Source organism: Symphalangus syndactylus, chromosome 12 (assembly GCF_028878055.3).
Source record: "Symphalangus syndactylus isolate Jambi chromosome 12, NHGRI_mSymSyn1-v2.1_pri, whole genome shotgun sequence".
NCBI lineage: Eukaryota > Metazoa > Chordata > Mammalia > Primates > Hylobatidae > Symphalangus > Symphalangus syndactylus.
In genome coordinates this window covers 29359918-29383137 of record NC_072441.2, presented here as the reverse complement: position 1 = coordinate 29383137, position 23220 = coordinate 29359918, and the positions used below count along the sequence as shown (strand labels likewise).

Genomic DNA, 23220 nt, shown 5'->3' with positions numbered 1-23220 from the left:
CATCAGGATATATTTAGAATGCTAATTTTAGCACTTTAAGTGATAGTGAGAAGTAGAGAATATCTGAGCAACAAATATATTTCCCAGTTCATATAAAAAAGTAAAAGTTAAGTTAATGGACCAAAAAATTTCTGATACGAAACATGCCAAATCTTAACAAAAAATGTTTCTGTGTTTTCCTAATTAATACTTTAAAATTAAATTATTTCATAAATTGTTAAATTTACCCTTTTTATAAAATTGTTTAATTTTTCCTGCTACTAAAAACTTTTAAAAATAATTTTGGTTTGCTGCTCACACATGTTTTTGTTCTTCGCTGTTGTTTTTTCATATGTCAGTCTTGGGCATATAAATTGCTCTTGAACTGGTTTTATCAAGTGTGAGCCCTTATGAAATAGTCACTCTCAAAGAGTCCTTAATGGAACTTAAAATCACACGTAGGGAGGACCCTTGATGTGCCTTGATTGCCTTGGAGGACTATGCCTGCAGCGTGTGCCTGTACACGTGCAACACATGAAAGTATATGTGTTAGGAGGGTAATTTGATGTGTGTGAGCAGCATATAGCAGAGCGCATGAGTAACTCATCTATTGCTGCTATCAAGAAATACAAAAAACAAAGGGGTGGAGCCAAGATGGCCAAATAGGAACAGCTCCGGTCCACAGCTCCCAGCGTGAGCCACACAGAAGACGGGTGATTTCTGCATTTCCATTTGAGATACCGGGTTCATCTCACTAGGGAGTGCCAAACAGTGGGTGCAGGACAATCGGTGAAGTGCACTGTGCACGAGCCGAAGCAGGGCGAGGCATTGCCTCACTCAGGAAGTGCAAGGGGTCAGGGAGTTCCCTTTCCTAGTCAAAGAAAGGGGTAACAGACGGCACCTGGAAAATCGGGTAAGTCCCACCCTAATACTGCGCTTTTCCAACGGGCCTTGAAAATGGCATACCAGGAGATTGTGTCCCACACCTGGCTCGGAGGGTCCTTTGCCCACGGAGTCTCGCTGATTGCTAGCACAGCAGTCTGAAATCAAACTGCAAAGCAGCAGCGAGGCTGGGGGAGGGGTGCCCGCCATTGCCCAGGCTCCTTTAGGTAAACAAAGCAGCCAGGAAGCCGAACAGGGTGGAGCCCACCACAGCTCAAGGAGGCCTGCCTGCCTCTGTAGGCTCCACCTCTGGGGGCAGTGCACAGACAAACAAAAAGTCAGCAGGAACCTCTGCAGACTTAAATGTCCCTGTCTGACAGCTTTGAAGAGAGTAGTGGTTCTCCCAGCACGCAGCTGGAGATCTGAGAACTGGCAGACTGCCTCCTAAAGTGGGTCCCTGACCCCCGAGCAGCCTAACTGGGAGGCACCCCCTAGTACGGACAGACTGACACCTCACTCGGCCAGGTACTCCTCTGAGACAAAACTTCCAGAGGAACTACCAGACAGCTGAATTTGCAGTCTCACGAAAATCCACTGTTCTGCAGCCACCGCTGCTGACACCCAGCCAAACAGGGTCTGGAGTGGACCTCTAGCAAACTCCAACAGACCTGCATCTGAGGGTCCTGTCTGGTAGAAGGAAAACTAACAAACAGAAAGGACATCCACACCAAAAACCCATGTGTACATCACCATCATCAAAGACCAAAAGTAGATAAAACCACAAAGATGGGGAAAAAACAGAGCAGAAAAACTGGAAACTCTAAAAAGCAGAGCATCTCTCCTCCTCCAAAGGAACGCAGTTCCTCACTAGCAATGGAACAAAGCTGGATGGAGAATGACTTTGACGAGTTGAGAGAAGAAGGCTTCAGATGATCAAACTACTCCAAGCTACAGGAGAAAATTCAAAACAATAGCAAAGAAGTTAAAAACTTTGAAAAAAAATTAGACGAATGGATAACTAGAATAACCAATGGAGAGAAGGGCTTAAAGGAGCTGATGGAGCTGAAAGCCAAGTTTTGAGAACTATGCGAAGATTGCAGAAGCCTCAGTAGCTGATGCGATCAACTGGAAGAAAGGGTATCAGTGATGGAAGATGAAATGAATGAAATGAAGCGAGAAAGGAAGTTTAGAGAAAAAAGAATAAAAAGAAACGAACAAAGCCTCCAAGAAATATGGGACTATGTGAAAAGACCAAACCTACGTCTGATTGGTGTACCTGAAAGTGACGGGGAGAATGCAACCAACTTGGAAAACACTCTGCAAGATATTATCCAGGAGAACTTCCCCAATCTAGCAAGGCAGGCCAACATTCAGATTCAGGAAATACAGAGAATGCCACAAAGATACTCCTTGAGAAGAGCAACCCCAAGACACATAATTGTCAGTTTCACCAAAGTTGAAATGAAGGAAACAATGTTAAGGGTGGCCAGAGAGAAAGGTTGGGTTACCCACAAAGGGAAGCCCATCAGACTAACAGCTGATCTCTCGGCAGAAACTCTACAAGCCAGAAGAGAGTGGGGGCCGATATTCAACATTCTTAAAGAAAAGAACTTTCAACCCAGAATTTCATATCCAGCCAAACTAAGCTTCATAAGTGAAGGAGAAATAAAATACTTTACAGACAAGCAAATGCTGAGTGATTTTGTCACCACCAGGCCTGCCCTAAAAGAGCTCCTGAAGGAAGCACTAAACATGGAAAGGAACAACTGGTACCAGCCACTGCAAAAACATGCCAAATTGTAAAGACCATTGAGGCTAGGAAGAAACTGCATCAACTAACGAGCAAAATAACCAACTAACATCATAATGACAGGATCAAATTCACACATAACAATATTAACTTTAAATGTAAATGGGCTAAATGCTCAAATTAAAAGACACAGACTGGCAAATTGGATAAGGAGTCAAGACCCATCAGTGTGCTGTATTCAGGAAACCCATCTCATGTGCAGAGACACACATAGACTCAAAATAAAGGGATGGAGGAAGATCTACCAAGCAAACGGAAAACAAAAAAAGGCAGGGGTTGCAATCCTAGTCTCTGATAAAATAGACTTTAAACCAACAAAGATCAAAAGAGACAAAGAAGGCCATTACATAATGGTAAAGGGATCAATTCAGCAAGAAGAGCTAACTATCCTAAATATATATGCACCCAACACAGGAGCACCCAGATTCATAAAGCAAGTCCTGAGTGACTTACAAAGGGACTTAAACTCCCACACAATAATAATGGGAGATTTTAACACCCCACTGTCAACATTAGACAGATCAACGAGACAGAAAGTTAACAAGGATATCCAGGAATTGAACTCAGCTCTGCACAAAGTGGACCTAATAGAACTCTCCACCCCGAATCAACAGAATATACATTTTTTTCAGCACCACACGACACCTATTCCAAAATTGACCACATAGTTGGAAGTAAAGCTCTCCTCAGCAAATGTAACAGAACAGAAATTATAACAAACTGTCTCTCAGACCACAGTGCAATCAAACTAGAACTCAGGATTAAGAAACTCACTCAAAACTGCTCAACTACATGGAAACTGAACAACATGCTCCTGAATGACTATTGGGTACATCATGAAATGAAGGCAGAAATAAAGATGTTCTTTGAAACCAACGAGAACAAAGACACAACATACCGGAATCTCTGGGACACATTCAAAGCAGTGTGTAGAGGGAAATTTACAGCACTAAATGCCCACAAGAGAGAGCAGGAAAGATCCAAAATTGACACCCTAACATCACAATTAAAAGAACTAGAAAAGCAAGAGCAAACACATTCAAAAGCTAGCAGAAGGCTAGAAATAACTAAAATCAGAGCAGAACTGAAGGAAATAGAGACACAAAAAACACTTCGAAAAATTAATGAATCCAGGAGCTGGTTTTTTGAAAAGATCAACAAAATTGATAGACCGCTAGCAAGACTAATAAAGAAGAAAAGAGAGAAGAATCAAATAGATGCAATAAAAAATGAAAAAGGGGATATCACCACCGATCCCACAGAAATACAATCTACCATTAGAGAATACTACAAACACCTCTACGCAAATAAACTAGAAAATCTAGAAGAAATGGATAAATTCCTTGACAAATACAGCCTCCTAAGACTAAACCAGGAAGAAGTTGAATCTCTGAATAGACCAATAACAGGCTCTGAAATTGTGGCAATAATCAATAACTTACCAATCAAAAAGAGTCCAGGACCTGATGGATTCACAGCCGAATTCTACCAGAGGTAAAGGGAAGAACTGGTACCATTCCTTCTGAAACTATTCCAATGGATAGAAAAAGAGGGAATCCTCCCTAACACATTTTATGAGGCCAGCATCATCCTGATACCAAAGCCTGGCAGAGACACAACCAAAAAAGAGAATTTCAGACCAATATCCTTGATGAACATTGATGCAAAAATCCTCAATAAAATACTGGCAAACCGAATCCCACAGCACATCAAAAAGCTTATCCACCATGATCAAGTGGGCTTCATCCCTGGGATGCAAGGCTGGTACAACATATGCAAATCAATAAATGTAATCCAGCATATAAACAGAACCAAAGACAAAAACCTCATGATTATCTCAATAGATGCAGAAAAGACCTTTGACAAAATTCAACAACCCTTCATGCTAAAAACTCTCAATAAATTAGGTATTGATAGGACATATCTCAAAATAATAAGAGCTGTCTATGACAAACCCACAGCCAATATCATACTGAATGGGCAAAAACTGGAAGCATTCCCTTTGAAATCTGGCACAAGACAGGGATGCCCTCTCTCACCACTCCTATTCAACATAGTGCTGGAAGTTCTGGCCAGGGCAATCAGGCAGGAGAAGGAAATAAAGGGTATTCAATTAGGAAAAGAGGAAGTCAAATTGTCCCTGTTTGCAGATGACATGATTGTATATCTAGAAAACCCCACTGTCTCAGCCCAAAATCTCCTTAAGCTGATTAGCAACTTCAGCAAAGTCTCAGGATACAAAATCAATGTACAAAAATCACAAGCATTCTTGTACATCAATCACAGACAAACAGAGAGCCAAATCATGAGTGAACTCCCATTCACAATTGCTTCAAAGAGAATAAAATACCTAGGAATCCAACTTACAAGGAATGTGAAGGACCTCTTCAAGGAGAACTACAAACCACTGCTCATTGAAATAAAAGAGGGTACAAACAAATGGTAGAACATTCCATGCTCATGGGTTGGAAGAATAGATTCAATGCCATCCCCATCAAGCTGCCAATGACTTTCTTCACAGAATTGGAAAAAACTATTTTAAAGTTCATATGGAACCAAAAAAGAGCCCGCGTCACCCAGTCAATCCTAAGCCAAAAGAACAAAGCTAGAGGCATCACGTTACCTGATTTCAAACTATACTACAAGGCTACAGTAACCAAAAGAGCATGGTACTGGTACCACAGCAGAGACATAGATCAATGGAACAGAACAGAGCCCTCAGAAATAATGCCACATATCTACAACTATCTGATCTTTGACAAACCTGACAAAAACAAGAAATGGGGAAAGGATTCCCTATTTAATAAATGGTGCTGGGAAAACTGGCTAGCCATATGTAGAAAGCTGAAACTGGATCCCTTCCTTACACCTTATACAAAAATTAATTCAAGATGGATTAAAGACTTACATGTTAGACCTAAAACCATAAAAACCCTAGAAGAAAACCTAGGCAATACCATTCAGGACATAGGCATGGGCAAGGACTTCATGTCTAAAACACCGAAAGCAATGGCAACAAAAGCCAAAATTGACAAATGGGATCTCATTAAACTAAAGAGCTTCTGCACAGCAAAAGAAACTACCATCAGAGTGAACAGGCAACTTACAAAATGGGAGAAAATTTTTGCAACCTACTCATCTGACAAAGGGCTAATATCCAGAATCTACAATGAACTCAAACAAATTTACAAGAAAAAAACAAACAACCCCATCAAAAAGTGGGCAAAGGACATGAACACACACTTCTCAAAAGAAGATATTTATGCAGCCAAAAGACACATGAAAAAATGCTCATCATCACTGGCCATCAGAGAAATGCAAATCAAAACCACAATGAGATACCACCTCACACCAGTTAGAATGGCCATCATTAAAAAGTCAAGAAACAACAGGTGCTGGAGAGGATGTGGAGAAATAGGAACACTTTTACACTGTTGGACTGTAAACTAGTTCAACCATTGTGGAAGTCAGTGTGGCGATTCCTCAGTGATCTAGAACTAGAAATACCATTTGACCCAGCCATCCCATTACTGGGTATATACCCAAAGGACTATAAAGACACATGCACACTTATGTTTATTGCGGCACTATTCACAATAGCAAAGACTTGGAACCAACCCAAGTGTCCAACAACGATAGACTGGATTAAGAAAATGTGGCACATATACACCACGGAATACTATGCAGCCATAAAAAATGATGAGTTCATGTCCTTTGTAGGGACACGGATGAAACTGGAAACCATCATTCTCAGTAAACTATCGCAAGGACAAAAAACCAAACACTGCATGTTCTCACTCATAGGTGGGAATTGAACAATGAGAACTCGTGGACACAGGAAGGGGAACATCACACTCTGGGGACTGTTGTGGGGTGGGGGGAGTGGGGAGGGACAGCATTAGGAGATATACCTAATGCTAAATGACGAGTTAATGGGTGCAGCAAACCAACATGGCACATGGATACATATGTAACAAACCTGCACATTGTGCACATGTACCCTAAAACCTAAAGTATAATAATAAATAAAAAAGAAATACGAGAAACAATCTCCTTCCATCTCTTAATATGAAGCTTAGGCAGATACAGATACCAAAATTACCTTAATATTGAGAACAGAAATAGGAGCTAATCTAGAATGTTTCCCATTATGCTTTCTTATATATCCCCAAACCACTGAGCCACACATTAGGTTTATAATACAGTGTTTTTAGAGGAAAGAACTCTAATAATGCAATCTTCAAAGGGAAGATTCACAACTATGGAAGGGCAAGCTATCTGGTTGTCATTTGTTCCCCACTCAGCTTTTAGCTGGATTCACATTAAAGAGTGTCATGCGTATTTCTGTCAAGCTCCAGAGAATTGGAATTCCTGCCAGTACCACCCAGTTGGCCCCCAAAGAAGCAGCTGCTTGATGCTTGATTCAGACTATACTTAATATCCATGCAGCACAGCTCCGTGAACTTTTCTCACCTGGAATTGATCACTTGATTATCAGTCACCTCTGAAGTGTCCCAGGCAGCAAATACCACAGAATATTGACAATAGTCCTCACAGGAACTAGATGCAAATGCATGCTAACAGATGCCACCAGTGGATCTTCCCTCAGATTTGAGGGCAAAAAAAATCCAACTTGATCATTATTAAAATCCTTCTGAATGGAAGGCAGTGTGGAAGATTTAAAAGTATATTGTCACTGTCCGTTGCTTTCTCTTCAGAGCAGTCATTACAACTGCTCAGTTATTTATAGCTTCCACCAGACTATAAGTCCCATGAAGGCACAGACTGTATCTGCCTTGCTATCATACAACAGGTGCTTATTAAATGCTTCTTTAATAAGTAAATGAGGTGACAGAATACTTCATGGGGAATGTAGGATTTGAGTTGTCTTTAGAAGAATATTGAAAGTAGGTACAGAGAATTGAAGAAAGAAAGATATTAAAGGCATCAGGAAGAAAATGAGACTTCCAAAATGATGGAGGGAGAGAGAAAGGGAGGGAAAGAAGGAGAGAGAGAGAGGAGAGAGAGATGAGTCTCATGTTTTGGCCCCTGAGTTTGTGCACCATTGGGATGGGCACAGCATGCAATTGTTGATGAGTGACTGAAGCTGGGGAGATAGGTTAGGTCTCAAAGTATAGAATAACAAGTGTTTGAAGCAGGAGGACAATGGGAGCCCCAGGAATGAATACCATACTAGAGAGAGGTTGTGAGCCAAGAGGCATGAGGGCTGGGAAGCTTCTTGATGTGGAGTAAATAATGACTGAGAAATAAGACTCAGAGGTGGGAACAGAAAAAAAGTCAGTAACCCAAAAGGTAGAATAAAGATATCCTCATCCATGCACTTAAGGATAAGGACTGTTTCCTTTTCTCCCTCTTATACCACCAAATAGCAAGACCCCTTGCTGTTGGCCACCAGGTGAAGTCTTTCCTTGAGGAAGGGCGCATGGGCATGTTGTATAAGGTATACAATTGCTACCTGATCTCCAGCAAGTTACTTCACCTTTCAGAGACTCAGATTTCTCATTTATAAAACTGGGACAACACCTGCCTCTGGGAATTTGGGTAATGTGAAAATTTAATGTGGTAAGACATCTAAAGTACCAAAAACACAGTACCTGACACATTGCAGAGGAGAGACAGATACATATGGAAAGAAGTAGAGAGATTCAAATTATATAGATAGAGATATGTAGTTTTCTTTCTCCCACTTAGCCTCTTAGCCTTCCACTCTAAACACTTATGTTTGAGGCCTTGCTCTTCCACTAAGCAAATGATCATGGGTCTCTTGTTTCCTCACCGAGCAAAACATGAGAGAATGAACCAGGCAATCTCCCAACTACCTTCAAGTTATAAGATTCCCTAATTCTCCGATTATAAAGAGGAATGTTTGGGAATCACATATTTAGGCTTTCTAACCATGCAATTTCTCAGGAGAAATTTCTTAGGAGAGGCAGATAAACTAATCTTTATCTAACCTCATCAACAAGCATTAAGGATGCCATGTCAACACTTTCTGAGCCTAGTGGCTAAGGATCTTCCTCCTCACACAGGCAACGAATGTGTCCACCATCCTTAATTCTTAAGAGAGTAACTCATGAGTAAATGGGAAGCTTAAGTTCATGAGAGAAACTTCCTGTTTTCCTTTGAGACACTGGAAAATTAAGCACATCAGCCTCAAACAGAGACATTAGAGTGAATAATGAAAGCACAGGTGGTGGCTATAAATGCTGGAAAGGGAGGCTATCAAATGCAGGGAATTACAGTGAAAGCACATTTCTAGATAAATCCTCATGGTGTTTGTCTAATAAGCGTGTTATCCCCAGAGCCATAAGCTTTCAGAACATAACAATTATGTTGCAGACAAGGCTCATGGCTCCTCTGGTCCAGGACCCTGTCTCAAGCAGGAGCCCAAGAGACTGCAGTGGACACCCTCAGTGGCCCCCTCACTATCTCCCTAACCAGATGGCAGGGACCTCCAGGATGCCAGCATTATTATTTGGGTCCTGCCACTGCCCTCATCATGGGGTCTTACACAGAGGTGGCCCTCAGTAAATATAGGCTAAATGAATAGGAGGTATGCCTCAAAAGTTGGAGTTACCCTCAATAATGGCTAATAGTTTCATGCTGTGTGAAGTTGTCTAAACTGTTTTTTATTTGTTTCATATTTTCAGCCTATGTGAATTTGAATGATTAGTGAAGGAGTGCTTCTGTTCAATTGTTCTAAACAGTTCTTCCTGCTTTGAAGCATCCCCTCAAGCAGCCCTTGGTCTGATGGGAGAGGGGCAGATGTATAAATATAAAATTTAAAGCAGAATGTCAATCATCAGAAAGTCAGCAAAGCACCATGAGTATTCAAACGAAAGGATGAATTTCAGGGAAATAGACATGTTTTGTGGACTAAGTGGTATTTGTGTCAGGACTTCAGGAGTTATAAAATTTTGAGTAACACAAATAAAAGGGGGAAGATGGCACTTCAAGCAAAGAATTGAGCCCAACAAGGCATGAAGGCAGAAAGTGAAAAACGCATCCTGAAATTAACTAATTAGATAAATGTAGGCTAGGGATTCTGGAAGTAAAGGCAAAACACAGGTTGGAGTTATATTGTGAAGAGATTTTATTTACTACTGAATTATGCAAGCCATATTTTAGCAGGAAAGAACAGAAGCATAGTTTAGAATACAAACCCGAAAATCAGATTAAAAAGGAAACCTTCTGGATTCTGGGGCTCTTGTTAGAAGTCTATGTACCTTGCTCTTCAAAGTGTGATAGGGGACCAGCAGTTTTACATTATCTGGGAGCTTATTAGAAATGTGGAACCTCTGGCTGTCCCAGACCTACAGACTCAGAATCAACAGTTGAATGGGATCCACAGGTGATTCTGGTGCACATTAAGATTTAAGACGCAAGGTCAAAGGAGAACTGGGAAGAGCCTGAACCTAAGTGGCTGCTCAAAGATGGCACAGAGGAGACAGGAGAGAGATGTGGAAAGGCAATGTGCTGGGATCATCTGAGGCAGCTGACACTTTAAGCTAGGGACCTAAAGTACAGTGGGGTTATTCTTGGGAATCTCAGGAGGGAAACAGGTAGGGCTCATGGGATGATAGAAAGGTGATAATTTGACTTCCCATAGAGAGATGAAGGAGCCTGCAGGGAGTATCCAGATATAGAGGTCCAAAAGGCAGCTGGAAAAGCATATTAGCTCATAAATAAAGTCCTCTTGCACTGTATCTCTGCAACAGACATTCAAATGAAAAATGTAATAAATCGAGGATTTTTGCATCAATGTTCATCAAGGATATTGGTCTGAAATTCTCTTTTTTGGTTGTGTCTCTGCCAGGCTTTGGTATCAGGACGATGCTGGCCTCGTAAAATGTGTACTCCAATCACAGACAAACAGAGAGCCAAATCATGAGTGAACTCCCATTCACAATTGCTTCAAAGAGAATAAAATACCTAGGAATCCAACTTACAAGGGATGTGAAGGACCTCTTCAAGGAGAACTACAAACCACTGCTCATTGAAATAAAAGAGGATACAAACAAATGGAAGAACATTCCATGCTCATGGGTTGGAAGAATCAATATCGTGAAAATGGCCATACTGCCCAAGGTAATTTATAGATTCAATGCCATCCCCATCAAGCTACCAATGACTTTCTTCACAGAATTGGAAAAAACTACTTTAAAGTTCATATGGAACCAAAAAAGAGCCCACATCGCCAAGCCAATCCTAAGCCAAAAGAACAAAGCTAGAGGCATCACGCTACCTGACTTCAAACTGTACTACAAGGCTACAGTAACCAAAACAGCATGGTACTGGTACCAAAACAGATATATAGACCAATGGAACAGAACAGAGCCCTCAGAAATAACACCACACATCTACAACTATCTGATCTTTGACAAACCTGACAAAAACAAGAAATGGGGAAAGGATTCCCTATTTAATAAATGGTGCTGGGAAAACTGGCTAGCCATATGTAGAAAGCTGAAACTGGATCCCTTCCTTACACCTTATACAAAAATTAATTCAAGATGGATCAAAGACTTACATGTTAGACCTAAAACCATAAAAACCCTAGAAGAAAACCTAGGCAATACCATTCAGGACATAGGCATGGGCAAGGACTTCATGTCTAAAATACCAAAAGCAATGGCAACAAAAGCCAAAATTGACAAATGGGATCTAATTAAACTCGAGAGCTTCTGCACAGCAAAAGAAACTACCATCAGAGTGAACAGGCAACTTACAAAATGGGAGAAAATTTTCGCAACCTACTCATCTGACAAAGGGCTAATATCAAGAATCTACAAAGAACTCAAACAAATTTACAAGAAAAAAACAAACAACCCCATCAAAAAGTGGGCAAAGGACATGAACAGACACTTCTCAAAAGAAGACATTTATGCAGCCAAAACACACATGAAAAAATGCTCATCATCACTGGCCATCAGAGAAATGCAAATCAAAACCACAGTGAGATACCATCTCACACTAGTTAGAATGGCCATCATGAAAAAGTCAGGAAACAACAGGTGCTGGAGAGGATGTGGAGAAATAGGAACACTTTTACACTGTTGGTGGGACTGTAAACTAGTTCAACCATTGTGGAAGTCAGTGTGGCCATTCCTCAGGGATCTAGAACTAGAAATACCATTTGACCCAGGCATCCCATTACTGGGTATGTACCCAAAGGACTATAAATCATGCTGCTATAAAGACACATGCACACGTATGTTTATTGCGGCACTATTCACAATAGCAAAGAGTTGGAACCAACCCAAATGTCCAACAACGGTAGACTGGATTAAGAAAATGTGGCACATATACACCATGGAATACTATGCAGCCATAAAAAATGATGAGTTCATGTCCTTTGTAGAGACATGGATGAAACTGGAAACCATCATTCTCAGTAAACTATCACAAGGACAAAAAACCAAACACCGCATGTTCTCACTCATAGGTGGGAATTGAACAATGAGAACTCATGGACACAGGAAGGGGAACATCACACTCCGGGGACTGTTGTGGGGTGGGGGGAGGGGGGAGGGACAGCATTAGGAGATATACCTAATGCTAAATGACGAGTTAATGGGTGCAGCACACCAACATGGCACATGGATACACATGTAACAAACCTGCACATTGTGCACATGTACCCTAAAACCTAAAGTATAAAAAAAAAAAAAAGACAAATGTGATAAATCACCTAGCTGGGCATGGTGGCTCATGCCTGTAATCCCAGCACTTTGGGAGGTTGAGGCAGGCAGATCGCCTGAGGTCAGGAGTTCAAGGCCAGCCTAGCCAACATGGCAAAACCCCCGTCTCTACTAAAAATACAAAAATTAGCCTGGTGTGATGGTGCACGTCTGTAATCCCAGCTACTCAGGAGGCTAAGTCAGGAGAATCACTTGAGCCCAGGAGGCAGAGGCTGCAGTGAGCTGAGATCACACCACTGCACTCCAGCCTGGGCAACAGAGCGAGACCCTGTCTCAAAAACAAACAAAAAAACATAGCACCTGGACACAATGTATGCAAAAAGTAAAAACTATAAAAAAATTACTTAAGATGTTATAAAAGAACAACAAAATATCAGAACTAAAAGGAAGCATAGATGTCATCCAGTCCAATCCCTTTCTGTGATGGGAGGAATCACGGGTCCAGGAAGGAGCACTGATTTTGACAGGCGACTCAGTAGAGAAAAAAACAGCATTAAGTCACGTGACTGCAAACTCAGGGTTTATTGCACTTCACTGTTATTCTGATAAAATTAGCCTTGGGAATCAGGAATATTGGAGTTGGGTTCAAGGAGATATGGCTAGAAATCCAGAAAGAATCAATGGAAGTCTTAGCAAATGGCTCAGCAGGAAAACTTGAGGAATTTTATAACAAGCCTCTGCATGGTTTACAGACCTTGGTCAGGTTTCAGGGCTATATCAGAATATACTTGGTATCAGCATACCAAAACCAACTCTATTCTGAAATGCTTATTATATGACAACTATATTAATTAACATTTACATACCACTTAGTATGTGCCACTCACTGTTCCAGATGTCCTAACTGTATTTAATCACTTAAAATAACTATATGAAATAGGTACTGATATTCTCCATTTTATAGATGGAGAAATCAAGGCACAAATAAATAACCAAATGTCACAGGGCTCATCAGTGGTGGAGATAGGATTCAAATATGTAACAATTTTTTTTATTTTCTTCTTAGAAGACTGGCTATAAATATTTTTTCTCCTTTTCATGTAAAACTATAAAACTTTCTGCAAGAATCAATTCTAAGTGTGCACAGACTGTTGAGCTAACAGACATGTTTGGCTTTGGGCAGTTTATGGTTATGCTTTGGTCTAATCCTTGTGCAATTTTGATCTAACACTGGCTTCCGGCCAATGATGGCAATCCACTTTCATATCCTTTTTAATATTCTTTAGTCCCATTATCTTTAGGTCATTTCTAATGACCATCTTCTTAGTAAACTTTGCCTCTAACATGTTTTAGTAACAGGAGACAGGAAAAGACACACAGCTTCTGCTGTTTTGAAGAATAAAGACCTCTTAACTGTGTTTTCCCTTTTTTGGCTTTGGAGCTGAGATTTCTGTTCAGTGGGGTTTAGTTTCCTTACACCAGGATCAAGGACACTGGCTGCAGTCGGCTCCCTCCCTCCATCCTGAGGAAGAGCTTCCAGCATGCCACCTGTGCCTCCTTTGTAGCATCGCATGGTAAAACGTGCTCCAACCGTGTTTCCCTTGGAAGGCGCTGGCACTGCTCCTCTGAAATAAATCCTCTCAGCTGGAGAGAGTGGGGGCTGCGGGTGGGGTGCAGAGGCAAGGCCATATTATGAGGACCTTCATTAATGGCATTGTGGGTTGCCTTGATTTTCCACACGTCTGACCAAGTCAATTTCCTGTCTTGGATCCCTTTCCTTCTTGTCAAATTCCAAGTTTTTTGTTCTTCATTCTTTGCCTGGCTGTGTGGGTGATCGATTTTAATTTTTCTGCTTAAAATGTACCAAGTGTTTGCCTTTTGGAAAGGAGTCCAGAGCAGTGTCAGGGGAAGGGCTCAAAGTTTAATGTTTTCCAAATGATAAAACCAAAATTCTCTTCTCTTCCCCTCCTCTCTTTTCATTTCTTTTAAATTTTTGAAAATTTTATATTTTAGGTTGACATACAATAAAATCAACCTTTTAAGTGTATAGTCTATGAATTTTAACAAACATAGAGTCACGTAACTATCACCATAATCTTTTCTTTTTTTAAACTCAAACTCTTAGAACAAAATATTAAGTAAATATGCTAATATCTTACATTACATAGAATTATTATTAGCACAAGATGTGGTTATTATGTTCCCCAAAGAGGATTATTTATTAAGACATTTTTAAATATTGTAACATTTTGTTTATCTCTAAGAAAAAGTTCCAGCTCCAGAATATACAGATATATGTAGACAAGATCAACATTTTCATGGTTTAATACAATTAATTCTACTACATGTACCTTTAAATTTCTTTTTCTCCTTTGGTCTGGTATGAATGATGTTTTCGTGGTTTGTTTTGAAGAATCTTGATTTTATTACTTTGAGCATTTATTTATTTAGGACAAGATAAATGATATCTGGTTGAGAAATGGTATTTACATCTCATAATATAGAAAACAATCTTGTGAAAACAAAATAAGCAGAGGGACACAAATGTCAAGCTTGACTATCACTTCAAATCAATTTCCAAATTTGGGAGGAGTAATCAACATATGAACATGTAGCCAAGTGGAATGATCTATCTGTTGCTTTTTCTTCAAAAACAAAAATATAGGGCAAAAATTTTGATTATTAAAGAATACTCTGCATGATTCTGAATGGCAATAAAAAGCCCCGAAAAAGTCTATTTAAATAATCTTGACTTTTAGGTTATAAAGAAAAAGTTTTTTTCAGATTTATTTATTAAAGAGTCCTTCTACACTCTATCATTTCCTTGGCCTCTCATTCATTAAGACCCAGCTAAAATGAATCCTTCCCTGAAAAGATTTGCTTTTTCCCCAGGGCAGAGTTAGCCATTATCTCATCTGTGTTCAGCTCAAATATTTCCTGGAGCATTGAACATTTTTTGCCACAATAATATATTTATAAGTCTGTCTTTCTCCTTTGGCTGTGAGCAACTGGAGGCAGGGGCCATATCTTATTTATCCTTATTTTGACGAGGCCTTTGCAAAGAATCCAATTGTTAACGAATAAAAAATGAATGAGTAAATAGCATTGAACAGTTGATTAAATGGCCAATATTCATTCAGTATTAGTGTTAAGCAATATTCAGTGTTAGAATTAACACAGCTGTCCTGGTCTTTGCCTTCATAGAGACTACAGTATGATGAGGCAGAACACAATGATAGGTATCAATCTTAGAAAGGACGTCTTTTTCCTGATTGATAGACTACATCTTAAATCAAGTCAGTTAGCATGTTTTATATTATTGTTTTTATGACATCACTAACGTTTGATATTACTGTGATGAGATTTTAGTTTCAGCGAAGGGCTATTAGACATTTTCTAATTTCAATCTAATTAGAAAATATTTAACTGTTTTTATTTCATGACTTTTTTTGTTTCAGTTACTAATAGATGATGCTGAAAATCATCTTTAGACACCCTATCCAGAAATTAAATTGTACACACCAGCTGCATGTGCTATGTGTGCTAAAATCAATAGAATGGGCTGCTAGTTCCTTTCACTTCACTTAAAAGCTTGAATTATATTTATCATGATATTTTTTATAAATTAATAGTTTGTTTGGCTGGTCTAGTAACCTGCATCCAAATTTTGATTGCAAACTTTCCCTTCAGAAAATGACTTGATTAAATACAAGAAAACAAGCGGAAAGTAAGGATCATAATTTTCTGTTTACTCACTGTTATCTTATTTTCCTTTATCCCAAGAAAGAAGCAGCCTGCTTATGTTTTGATAATGCTGTTTGTCTGTCAGATGGTGCAGGCAGAAGCCAGCTGTTTCCTATAAAGATATCTTGGGAAATAGCAATATGACTGTCTATAATGGCAAATGCTATCTGATACCATCTCTAGGGGGTAGTTCTTGTTGAAATTTTGTGGGAGGGTTTTCTAAGCAGCAGGCCAAGATGTCAAGAATGGTTACTTGGTTACTGCTGATGCATGCCAAAGTCAATGCAAAATATGCAAAGAAGAAAATAAAATCCTACTTGAAAGAAGAAGGAAAGGTTCAGAAGACAGTTCAGAACAGGTAGTGTCCATAGAGTGTGTTAAGACTGAATTGATTAAAAAAAGTCTGATAGTGGGGCTGAAAGCTCAAAGCTGTGAACACAGTCATTGGTGCCCAGATCTTTTCATAGATGTTTTCATAATGGAAGTTCTCAGGATCTGAATGTGATGATGGAGGGAGGAGAAAACAAAGCTCAGAAGACCTCACATGTTTGGAGCTTTGTCATTTCAATGTAGGTTAATTTTCCAATGGAGAACATTAAGGGATTCTCCTCACAGTCACCAAAGAGGAATAGTGCCTCTACCTAGGGAGCACTGGGCCCAGGAATAGGCTCCATAAGGACAAAAGAAGACATATGGAGGACAGGCAGTTCCAAGGGAGGGAGCCCAAGAGAGAGAACTATGAAGCTGTGGCCCATGAGAAAAGAGCCTGGAGAAAAGTAGTTCAGGAGAAACAGGACAAGCTTCGCTCAAAAGTTCCCAGAGCTGTTGTAGAAAGTCTTGGCCTGTAAGTTCCTGAAGGCTGGACTAGACTCTATAGAAGGAATTTACAAGGGTAGATTTCATCTGAACATGAATAAAATTCGTTTGTTGGATGAGCAACATGTATGGGTATAAATACAAACTAAAGTTGACATTTGACTCCCACTCTCTCTTTAAATCTTCTCATTGAGTATGGTCTTTCCCTGCCCTGGATAAAAAGCCCTTTAGGTAAACGAAAGTTTTATAGCCACTTAACATGAAAAAAAAAAAAAGCAAAACAAAACAAAGCAAAACCAAAACAAAAACAGTAATTTAAAATGAAAGGGATGTCATGGGAATATGATATTTCTCTATTTCTTTGCCTCATGCTTTTTCTCCTCCCATAGCTGGCTCACCATGATTTCTGACCCTTCCATGTAGAAGGAAGGACAGATGAAGGGGCATGGAAGCCACTGTGACTGTGCTGCTACAACGGCTCACCTTCCCTGGGGCTGGCAGGTGTTAAGCTGACTCTTTTTTGTGCCCTCAGGGATCTTTCTTATTCCTGGTTATCTCCTGTCTGCAGTTTCCTTGATCTGGGTGAATGCAGTCTAGTCTGACTATTTCTCCTTTCCCCTCTGTCCCTAGGAATCTTCCTTCAGCTTCTTTTCTGCTGGGGATTTAGTATCCTTCAGGTGACCACACTGAACAAGATCTAAGAAAACTCCCATGCCATCTTGTTTTCACACACTGACAATCTGTAAGTGCAGGCCCTTACTATCACAACAGCATTTCTTCTCCACTCCACTGGTAAAGTAACTGGCCAAGTCTTTCTCTCCTCATCCTCCCTTGCACCACTATGCCTACCAACCAGAAGCAGCAAGACTCAAATTCTCCAAATGAACCCATCGGAGCCTCTTTCCCTTGAACTGAGACGATGAGAAGGAAGGGGACCCCCCAATACTTTCCTCACAAGGCCCTTTCCAATAGCCAACAACTTGAACCTTCTATACCCTCTATGCTGCAGGCAAGTCTTGTAATAATTTCTCAGCCAAGATGGTCTGTCATTTTGGAATGTGGCATCTGTTGTCAACAGAAAGCAAACTAGGAAGAGTTCCATGTTAACACCCTATAACCCAATGCAGGACTTTTTCTGATAAATAGCATACGTCTATCATGCTGAGTTGGGAGCTGGACTCATTTGGTAGTTTTCAAACTTTGCTGGGGCCAAGTTTTGCAATTTTATGGCAGTGCTTTGGGGACTTTAGGTGGGAATAAGAAGGAAGCCTCAAGTGGTGCTCTGGTTCTGCCACCTTCACGTCAACTGAAGTTGCTCAGCTTTTGATTATTGTATGTTGAGTTTTAACATTAAGATTTCACTAGGAGAATGTTATGCTGGCAAAAAGGGGCTGCATACCAGGTAGACTCATCTTAACTATTGATTAATTCACTCATCTGTCTATTCTGAGCAAGATACCAGTCTAGGCAGTTTCACTCTGATCCTGGGAGTTCAGAACTGCTACTGCAGCTAAGCTAATCAGCAGGGCTTCCAATTATAAGTTAAAACAGCTCTGCATAGGTCAGCCACTTTTTCACTGGACAAGCTTAAAGGAGTTACTGAAACTTTCGATGCTTCAGTTTTCTCATCTGTTAAGTACCTGTCTGGTAGTATTGTTTTGAATTGTGTGTCAAGTGCCCTGCCTGGTATTTCCTGAGTGCATGTATGTTGGCACTCAGGAAATCACAGCTACATGGCCTTTCAAAGCTGCCTTGGAAGCTAACAAGCAAAGTTCTCAGAAACCATCCTCTCCTGTGTCATTAATTTGAAGGATGCTGCTCTGGTGACACCTGTGACAAGGTGACACCATGTCCTCTCAAACCATTTCCTTCTCCTATACCCTAAGCAAGAGATTAAAACAGAGTTTCCTTGCAGCCTTTTACCATGGATACAGGGCATGAAGGAAATGTCTCCCCAGCTTGAATGCAGACCAGGAGCAAGAAATCAGAAGCACCATTTACTGAATAGGGAGTCCTTTCCCCATTACTTGTTTTTGTCAGCTTTGTCAAAGATCAGATGGTTGTAGGTGTGCAGCCTTATTTCTGGGGTCTCTATTGTTCCATTGGTCTATGTGTCTGTTGTTGTACCAGTACTATGCTGTTTTGGTTACAGTGGCCCTGTAGTATAGTTCAAAGTTGGGTAATGTGATATCTCCAGCTTTGTTCTTCTTACTTAGGATTGCTTTGATTATTTGGGCTCTTTTTGGGTTCCATATGAATGTTAAAATAGCTTTTTTCTAGTTCTATAAAGAATGTCATTGGTAGTCTGATAGGAGTAGCGTTGGATCTATAAATTGCTTTGGGCAGTACAGCCATTTTAATGATATTGATTCTTCCAATCCATGAGCATTAAATGTTTTTCCATTTGTTTGTGTCATCTCTGATTTCTTTGAGCATTGTTTTATAATTCTCAATGTAGAGATCTTTTACCTCCCTGGTTAGCTGAATTCCTAGGTATTTTATTCTTTTTGTGGAAACTGTGAATAGGATTGTGTTCTTCATTTGGCTCTTGACTTGGCTATTATTGGTGTATAGGAATGCTAGTAATTTTTGTGCTTTAATTTTGTATCCTGAAACTTTGCTGGAGTTGTTTATAGGCTAACGGAGCTTTTGGGTTGAGACTCTTGGGTTTTCTGGATATAAGATTATGTCGTTTGCAAACAGGAACAATTTGACTTCCTCTCTTCCTATTTGAATGCCCTTTGTTTTTCTCTCTTGCCTGATTTTCCTGGTCAGGACTTCCAATACTGTGTTGAATAGGAGTGGTGAGAGAGGGCATTCTTGTCTTGCACTGGCTTTCAAGAGGAATGCTTCCAGCTTTTACCCATTCAGTATGATGTTGGCTGTGGGTTTGCCATAGATGGCGCTTATTATTTTGAGGTATGTTCCCTCAATACCTAGTTTATTGAGGTAATCATATGTGTTTTGCCTTCAGTTCTCTTTATGTGATGAATCCCATTAATTGATTTGCATATCTTGGGCCAACCTTGCATCCCAGGGATAAAGCCTACTTGATCTTAGTGGATCAGCTTTTTTCTGTGCTGCTAGAGTCCGTTTGTCAGTATTTTGTTGAGGATTTTTGCATCAATGTTCATCAAGAATATTGACCTCAAGTCTTCTTTTTCTGTTGTGTCTTTGCCAGGTTTTGGTATCAGGGTGATGTTGGCCTCATATGTGATGAGGAGGAGTCCCTCCTCCTCAATTTTTGGGACAGTTTCAGTGGGAATAATACCAGCTCTTCTTTGTACATATGGTAGAATTTGGCTTTGAATCTGTCTGGCCCTGAGTTTTTTTTTTGGTTGGCAGGCTATTTATTACTGATTCAATTTTAAAGCTTGTTACTGGTCTGTTCAGGGAATCAATTTCTTCCTGCTTCAGTCTTGGGAGGGTGTATGTGTCCAAGATTTTGACCATCTCTTCTAGGTTTTCTAGTTTGTGTGCATAGAGGTGTTTATAGTACTTTCTGATGGTTATTTTTATTTCGGTGGGGTCAGTGGTAACATCCCCTTTGTCATTTCTAATTGATTTTATTTGCATCTTCTCTCTTTTCTTATTAGTTTAGCTAGTGGCCTATCTTATTAATTTCTCAAAAAAAAAACAGCTGCTGGATTTATTGATCTTTTGAATGGTCTTTTGTGTCTTGGTCTCCTTCAGTTCAGCTCTGATTTGTGTTACTTCTTTTCTGCTAGCTTTGGGGTTGGTTTGCTCTTGCATCTCTAGTTCTTTTAGTTGCGATGTTAAGTTGGGAATTTGAGATCTTTCTGACTTTTTGATGTGGACATTTAATGCTATAAATTTCCCTCTTACCACTACCTTAGCTGTGTCCCAGAGGTTCTGGTATGTTGTATCTTTATTCTCCTTAGTTTCAAAGGACTTCTTGATTTCTGCCTTAATTTCATTATTTACCTCAAAGTTAATTAGAAGCATGTTGTTTAATTTTCATGTAATTGTGTGGTTTTGATAAATTTTTTTTAGTCTTGATTTCTAATTTTATTGCATTATGGTTTGAAAGTGTGTTTGGTATGATTTCAGTTTTTTCCTATTTGCTAAGGATTCTTTTATGTCTGATTGTTTGGTCTATTTTACAGTATGTGTCATGTGGTGATGAGAGGAATGTATATTCTGTTGTTTTGGGATGGAGAATTCTATAGAGATCTATCAGATCCATTTGGTCTAATGTTGAGTTCAGGTCCTGAGTATCATTGCTAATTTTCTGTCTCGGCCTAATACTGTCAGTGGATTGTTGATGTCTCCACCATTATTGTGTGGGAGTCTAAGTATCTTTGTGAGTCTCTAAGAACTTGGTTTATAAATCTGGGTGCTTCTGTTTTGGGTGCATATATATTTAGGATAGTCAGGTCTTCTTGTTGAATTGCACTCTTTACCATTATTGTCATGCCCTCTTTTGTCTTTTTTGATCTTTGTGGTTTAAAATCTGTTTTGTCTGAAATGAGGATTGCAACCCTTGCTTTTATCTGATTTCCATTTGCTTCGTAGATTTTCCTCCATGCCTTTACTCTGAGCGTATGGATGTAATTGCATGGGAGATAGGTGTTTTGAAAACAGCATACTGCTGGGTCTTGGTTTACTATCTACCTTACCACCCTGTGCTTTTTAAGTGGGGGCATTTAGCCCATTTATATTCAAAGTTAATATGGATATGTGTACATTTGATCCTGTCATTCTGTTGTTAGGTGGTTATTATGCTGGCTTGTTTGTGTGGTTGCTTTATAGTGTCACTGGTCTGTTCACTTAAGCGTGTTTTTGTATTGGCTGATAATGGTCTTTCCTTTCCATATTTCGTCCTCCTTTCAAGATCTCTTGTCAGTCAGGTCTAGTGGTAACAAACTCCCTCACCATTTGCTTATAGGGAAAGGATTTTATTTCTCTTTTGCTAAGAAAGTTTAAGGATTGTTAGGATTTTGGATATGTAATTCTTGGTTGAAGATTTTTTTCTTTAAGAACATTATATAGGCTCTCAATCTCTTCTGGCTTGTAGGGTTTCTGTTGAGCAGCTTGCTGTTGGCCTGATGAGGTTTGCTTTGTAGGTGACCTGCCCTTTCTCTCTAGCTGCCTTTAACCTTCCTTTCTTTTATTTTGACCTTAGAAAATCTGATGATTATGTGTCTTGGGGGTGATCTTCTCCGGTAGAATCTTGCAGAGGTTCTCTGTATTTCCTGAATTTGACTGTTGATTTCTCTAGAGAGGTTGGTGAAGTTTTCATAAATGATAACCTGGAACAGTTTTCAAGTTGTTTGTGCCCTCCCCATCTCTTTCAGGGATGCCAATGATTAAAAATATGGAACACTCCACACATTTGCATATCATCCTTGTGTAGGGACCACACTAATCTTCTCTGTGTCATTCCAATTTTAGTACAGGTGCTGTTAAAGTGAGCACATAAGCCAAGTTTTCTAATAACAGCAAGGCAGATATCTATTCCCCAAGGGCAGCTGGCTCCTAAGAAAGAGGAGTGAACAGCTAATCATTCTCAGTAGTACTCCTAACCTCACTCATCTAATATTTCTATTTCTGTAGGAAGGAAAAAAGGGTAGGACAATCAGCCAATGTGTTTAAAGAAAATTTCTTGTTATAAAAACAATCCTAAAATTCATATGGAACTAAAAAAGAACCAAAAAGGATCTCACATAGCTAAGGCAAGACTAAGCAAAAAGAACAAACCTAGAGGCATCACATTACCGGACTTCAAACTATACTACAAGGTTATAGTTATAAAAGCGGCATGGTACTTGCATAAAAATAGGCATGTGGCCGGGCGCGGTGGCTCACGCTTGTAATCCTAGCACTTTGGGAGGCCGAGGCGGGCGGATCACGAGGTCAGGAGATCGAGACCACGGTGAAACCCTGTCTCTACTAAAAATACAAAAAATTAGCCGGGCGTGGTGGCGGGCGCCTGTAGTCCCAGCTACTTGGAGAGGCTGAGTCAGGAGAATGGCGTGAACCCAGGAGGTGGAGCTTGCAGTGAGCAGAGATCGCGCCACTGCACTCCAGCCTGGGTGACAGAGCGAGACTCCGTCTCAAAAAAAAAAAAAAAAAAAAAAAAAAAAAAAAAAAAATAGGCATGTAAGGGCCGGGCGCAGTGGCTCATGCCTGTAATCCCAGCACTTTGGGAGGCCGAGGTGGGCAGATTACCTGAGGTTGGGAGTTCGAGACCAGCCTGACCAACATGGAGAAACCCTGTCTCTACTAAAAATACAAAGTTAACTAGGCATTGTGGCACATGCCTGTAATCCCAACTACTTGGGAGGCTGAGGCAGGGGAATTGCT

The 23220-nt window shown here is 40.0% G+C and overlaps 1 non-coding gene across 1 annotated transcript; it reads right to left on the bottom strand.

Annotated features, from left to right (window-relative positions):
- Positions 1 to 22225: 22225 nt before the first annotated feature.
- Positions 22226 to 22332, bottom strand: LOC134734963 (U6 spliceosomal RNA). The gene has a single exon (XR_010117831.1). It is a non-coding gene; the product is annotated as a U6 spliceosomal RNA (small nuclear RNA).
- Between the last annotated feature and the right edge of the window lie 888 nt (positions 22333 to 23220).